The sequence below is a fragment of the Haliotis asinina genome, chromosome 15 (genome assembly GCF_037392515.1).
Source record: "Haliotis asinina isolate JCU_RB_2024 chromosome 15, JCU_Hal_asi_v2, whole genome shotgun sequence".
NCBI classification, from domain to species: Eukaryota; Metazoa; Mollusca; class Gastropoda; order Lepetellida; family Haliotidae; genus Haliotis; species Haliotis asinina.
Genome location: NC_090294.1, coordinates 26,725,011 through 26,731,306, shown reverse-complemented (window position 1 = coordinate 26,731,306; position 6,296 = coordinate 26,725,011). Strand labels below are relative to the sequence as shown.

Below are 6,296 nucleotides of genomic sequence, written 5' to 3'. Positions count from 1 at the left end.
TTTCAGACGGGTAAGTGCGTGTGTTTATGTGATTCTGTTATGCGCGTAACTGAGTGTGCGAGTGTGTATGTGTGTGAGATGCAAGCATGTAAGATGCTTTCACATCCCTTCATACCCTATGGTGTTTCATGTGTGTATGTGTCGCGTCCGTGTGTGTTCTTGAGCGGCTCTGTGTGTGTTTATGTTTATGTAAATGTGTTATGTGTGTGACTGTGTGACAGCGTGAGTGTGAGTGTGTGTGATTTCGGAGTTTGTTTGTGGTAGGTTCGGTTTGTGGTTAGCAGCATTTGAATACAGTACGACATGCATGATGTCACATCAAGTCAATAGACGGACGTTATCTAAGCTTAAACGTGTTGTTACACTCACAGCATATTTCATTATACAGCAGAAATCAATACATGCCATGTTCTTACATGTTAATAATCGAGTGTATATACAGAATCTACACAGTGGTATGTACGTGGCAGGTGACACGATGACATGTATATGAGAATGTATGTGCGTGTGGATGTATATATGTGAATGGGTGTTTGCCCTGTGGTGAATAAGTGAGTGGAAACGTTTGAGACTACGCGTATGTGTGTGTGTCAGTGCTGAAGCTTGGATGTTGTATGTCTGTGCACTTTCTGTGAGGTAGAATCTGTGTCCACATGCGTGTGCAGCCGTGGGAGTGGGCAAATGTGTGTATGTGTATATGCTTGGGTGCAGAGCATAGAGCTATGTGTTCCTCAGTACTGCAAGAGGTCACCGATTCAGGCGATTCGTCTCACAGGTCAGCCCTGGACTCAGTAGCACAAAGCAATTTCAGCGCTTGTTGAATATACGATTTCTAAGAGACGTGGAGGAATATTATTTATGATATGTATTTCTTCAGTGAACGTACTTCACCAAGGAAATGCCCACAACCAGAAGTCAAACTCGGAAAACCTATGAGACAGGTCCACAGCCTCGACGCGCTCACCGGGAGCCTCAACCTCAACCTCAACCTCAACCTCAACCTCAGATTCAGCCCCAGCCTCAGCCTCAGTCCCAGCGTTCAAAGCCATTCAATGTCACTGGAACTTATGGCACGCTCTTATCCGAGTTAAAACTTCGCAGCATGATAGGATCCCATATGATGTACGACCAGACAGACAGGTACAGCCGATTTGCGTTTTGGCTGCTCATAGCAGCCAGTATACTTATGGGCCTGGCGTCGGCAAATCTAACTACGTATATCCCCGTGGGTGACTGGTGGCTCCCTAACATAGCGAAGACAATCATAGGAGCAGTCATTGCAACGGTTTGCTCTTTCAAAGCTGGCAGCTTCTTCCTTCTTGAGAAGTTTGAGGAGAAGCAAAAGTTCTTCAACCAGACAGGCGCAAAATGGCAGACACTTGAACTGAAGATCCGCCTGTTCCTTGATACAGCGGACGAAACACTCACCAGAAAAGAGTACAAAAAGTTCGTAGAGAAATGTATTAAAGAACGGGGAGACATATGCTGTATCGCAAAACCAGAGCGAGACATCTACAAAAAATACTATACAGAACCCAGACACATTTTGGACAAATAACTGGACAAGCTAAAGGTCCTCGCAGAAATTAAGGCTGAGCTCGACAGACTGCAGAACCAGAAAGAATCATCCCGGGAAGAGCCATGAGACTACCGATATATCTACCTTATCTGCAACAACTTGTTTCTAAAGCTTTTCTGCTATTTTACAAAACTGCTTTCATGTTTTAAGGTATTGACACCAAACGTTTTGTGTTTTGTTAGCTCATTTGGAAATAACAGATTACTTACCGCTTATGAATGGATAGTGTGTGTCTCCAGTGTTGAAACACATCTGTGTCTCGTTGCTACGAGCTCTCCGAAGCAGTTTTTAAAAATGTTTCACTTTGTTGCATTTTACAACATTTTATATAAACAATTAACAATGATAACCCTGTATGCATGATTGACCATCCAATACATAATAGCTTTAGCAGAATAGATCATGACTTGACGACCAGGACCCGTAGAAACTTAAGCATTGATGTTACAACTAATTATAGCCGAACACTTTGATAGCACATACTATTCAAACAGTTTATGTTGAAAAACATGGAAAGGTGGCATGGTGTTTTTAAACTTATTTCGAAATATCAGTTCCTTGATGAGAATTAAGATAATGTTTATTGGGTCGTTGTTTTTGTTTGGATAGCCAAGCATTACATATTTCTGTTCAATTTTGACTTTATTCCTGCTTTAACATGTAGCCAGTTCTGAAGTCTTTTCCATATATGGTTTCCCTTGCTGCAAGACCAGAAAAGATGGGTAGTTGTTTCTGTAACTTTGTAGCAGAAACTACACTTACAATGTCTTTACATCCTACCTTTTCAAAAAAATGTTTGTTGACAAACTATGATGTAAATGCCTGTATTGGAACCATTGTAGTCTAATATCTTTCTAACATCTAAAGGGAATAGTATTGTAAAGTGGCCAGTCCTTAGACATATTGTTGTCGTGTATAATGTTTAGTTCCTATTTCGATGCATGTTGATCTTATAAGAATAGACCTGAAATCATAGTTTTGTATAAGTATTGGGTCCCCTTTAGATTCTGGTGGTGTTGCATATATCGAGGTAGAACAGTGCATGGTTTGCAAGTTATTGTTCTTAATTCTGTATTGGTCTTTTGAAAGTATTGTTTGACGGAACAAATAAGACCATGATATTTGAGAAAATTTGTGTTTATGTCATATTGTTTTATAAACGTTTCAATTTGAAAGACATCACCATTCTTACCAAATCATTAATCCAACGAACCCCATGTTCGTACCATTCTTTACAGAAAACTGTTTTACGTGCTACCATAATATTTCTATTATGCCATATACTTTCAATAAGGCTTTCATTGTCGCTGTCAGTTTCCGAGTTTGATTCAAATTGGCATGTAAAGTCCCACCACACTGATATATCTTAATTATTTCTTATCAAAGGAAGTATTTTATCTCTCAATTGCTGACAACTGTACTCAAATATATTACCATAATCTTTCTTTGGGAGATTCGAAATGAAAAGATTACACCATTTATGTATGTCTAATTTCTGGTCCTCATTGATCAGTATGCTAAGAACTGTTTTCATCCGTCTGGAGATTGTGAGAGACGCAACTTTATAAAAAAAACACTGATAAATTGGTCTCCAATTGTTTAAACATAGTTTTTATTTATCTTTTTGAAATCATGTGATGAGTCCCCTTTTCAGAGACATAGAAAGTTCTCCCTTTAAATAGGATACGTTCAACGATGTAATTAAATATTTGCCCAAATCAAACCAAACGAATTTCAAGAACTCTGGGGTAAAAGTATCTGGCCCTGGACTTTTATCAGTTTTTAAACATTTTAAAGCCGAAAGTACTTCCTCATATTCCAATTCACCGTCTAGAGTGATCATGTAGTTGCGCTTAGTTTGGGGATATCAAAGTAGGTTCTCGAGATTAACATCGCTAATATCCTGTTTTCTATATAGTTTGGAGTAAAAGTTTTACCTCATCTTCTATTTCATGTCGTCCGGATAGAACATCCCCTTTATCATTTTCTAAACGAGTAATTGACTTATTGAGGAAGTTTCGAGATTCCAATCCAAGAAAATATTTTGATGGTTTTTACCCCCTGTGTAGACCATATCGCCTTCGATCATATCATAATACCAGACGTCATAATACCGGACGTCATAATACCAGACGTTTTTATCGTGTTTATGTCTTCCAACCTTCCACTTAGTGTGTCAAGTGCTTTTATTAATTCAGTTTGAATTTCACGATGACTTGTTTGGTCCATTTTGTTTGTGATTTCTTCTAATTGTTTCGTCATCTTATTTTCCTCTTTCTGTCTTTCTCGTTTTTTATATATTGAGTATTTAATTGTTTCACCCCGCATCAATAGCAGCAATGTTTCAAAGAACAACTGATCGTCAACAGTAAATTCATTTTCATTTACATGTATATCTATGTCTTTATGTCTCTGAGATTATACGCTTGACCATTTTAGCATAATCAGGGTCCCTTAAAAGGGAGTTATTAAATTTCCAAAATCCTTTTCCACGGTCTGTATCAGTTGGGTTAAAAGTAATTGATACAGGAGAGTGGTCGGATTCAAAACTAGAGTCTAATGACGTGTCTGTTATGGAGGGAATGATGCTATGAGAATTAAAGAAATAGTCAAGCCTAGCCTGTTTCAGTGGAGTTGGCCGCCGTCAGTTTCGTCTTCAAGTTTAGGATTCTCTCTCTTGACTTTGGATTATTATAAATCTACATACGGAAAAGCAACACGAAAATACAATGACAAGAACAACAAAGTCATTCCAAATGCTTAGAAGACCGACCATGGCGGTGAAAACTGTACGAAGTCCACGTGTAGCAAATACGTGAAGTTCAACTATTTATATTTGTAGGAAACCGAAACGTTTATACCTCAAAAACAAGAAAACTAGCAATCAATTGGGGCAAGGACGAAGACGCATCTTACCAATGAAAACCCCCGCTTTATTTGGAGCGTTTAATGAGAAATACTTAAGTAAGAAATCGTCTCTGAGTATATATTAGAGTGTTAATACTTTATATCGCCGAAAGAAGTTATAGAAAAGTACACTTCTGTCAACTTAAACTTGTTTACATCAGGACTTGATTGTTCATATAACATGAGTGTCACTATGTGATTTCCAGTGTTTAATCATATTTCTTCCAAGAAGACGTAGGATTTGCAGCATCTCTCGTTTCCAAGATCACCTGTGTGCCTAGCACCCTTACTCTTGTCCAGAGGTTTTGTGTTCCCCGAATAGCCGTCCCTTAACTTCCAAGGATTGCACGTTCCTTCTTCGTGAGAGCTGGCAGGTCGGTCTGAATACTCGAATCAGTACCTTTCAACAGCTTTCTGGCACCATATACGGCGTCTCTGTCGGACATAGGAATGAATGTAGCGATCATCGATCTTGGGGCAGGCTTATTCTGGCGTTGATTTTCAGATTTTGGCATTCTATACGCGGTCTTAAAATACATATTATCGGCTTGATCCTCACTGAATTTGAACAATTTAGTGAAGAACTCTCTCAAAGTTTTCTCAGCGTCTTCCTGGGGTTCTTCCGGAAGTCCGTAAAACAGTAGATTACTTTTCCGGTCAAGTATGTCTTGTAGAGTCACTTGTTTCTGGAAAATCGACCTTTCTTTCTTGAGTTCAGCTATCTCGTTGCGGAGAGAGTTCGAGTGATCATCATGTTGTGAGACCACATGCTCAACCTTACTTTTTTAATGTCAGAAATTTCATTTTTAAGGGAGTCTGTGGAAGCTTGAAGTTCTGATCTAAAATTAGAGATTAACACGGCCAGCCGTTTTTCTCACTTTTGGACAATTTCTCCCATGTTCGATGTAGCAAGAACGTCAAATGCCAGCTCCAATGAAATATTCATGGCTAATTGTTTATGTATATATAATACGTGTGAGTTTTTTCTTATTTCCGAAATTACTGATTATTTGTCCTTTATGAATGACTGTCTTGTATCCTTCAAAGACTCCAAAGGTTTATCATTTATTCGCTGTAGATGGTATTTGGTAAATAACAGAAGCATGATTGTTATTCTCGAGTTGTTCCATATTATTAAGTGAAGGCTACGATATAACACTTTTAGATCTTCAACAGAAATAATTTATACCTTTATATAATTAAATTTACTTATGTTTGTTATTCTTTCAATTGTGGCGGTAGAGATTAACATTTGTAGAATCAGATACAAACGCAAGCCACAAAAGTAACAAGGCTTCCTTTAAATAAATAAATATTTCAACATATATGTTTGAGTTTTATTGAGACAAATGTATGCTGACATATGCGGAAATGCTATATTAAAACAATTGATTATTTTGCTGCTTTGACACCAATGTATAAAAGAAAACGGACCCGACCTTACAGATGGAGGAATACTTTTAGAAGTCACCTGTATCATTATTCATTCTTCTGGTTTGTGCAAAGCCCGATTTGATGGATGAGACGTTTAAAATGTTGTCCTCAGCATGACACTAATATTAAACACAAGCTGATGGAGGAGACGTTTCAAATGTCCTCAGTATGCTAGTTAAACACAAGTTGATAGAAGAGACGGTTCAAATGTTGTCCTCAGTGTGCTACCTACACACAAGTTGATAGATGAGACGTTTCAAATATTGTCCTCGGCGTGTTACTTATACACAAACTGATAGAGGGGGCCTTTCTAATATTGTCCTCTGTCTCGTTGATATATGAGACGTCACAAATGCTGTCCTTAGCAGGCTACTTA

General features: G+C 38.2%; 1 pseudogene; it reads left to right on the top strand.

Moving 5' to 3' along the window:
- Nucleotides 1-898: 898 nt before the first annotated feature.
- On the top strand, nt 899-1,645 carry LOC137264945 (uncharacterized; annotated as a pseudogene).
- Nucleotides 1,646-6,296: the final 4,651 nt, after the last annotated feature.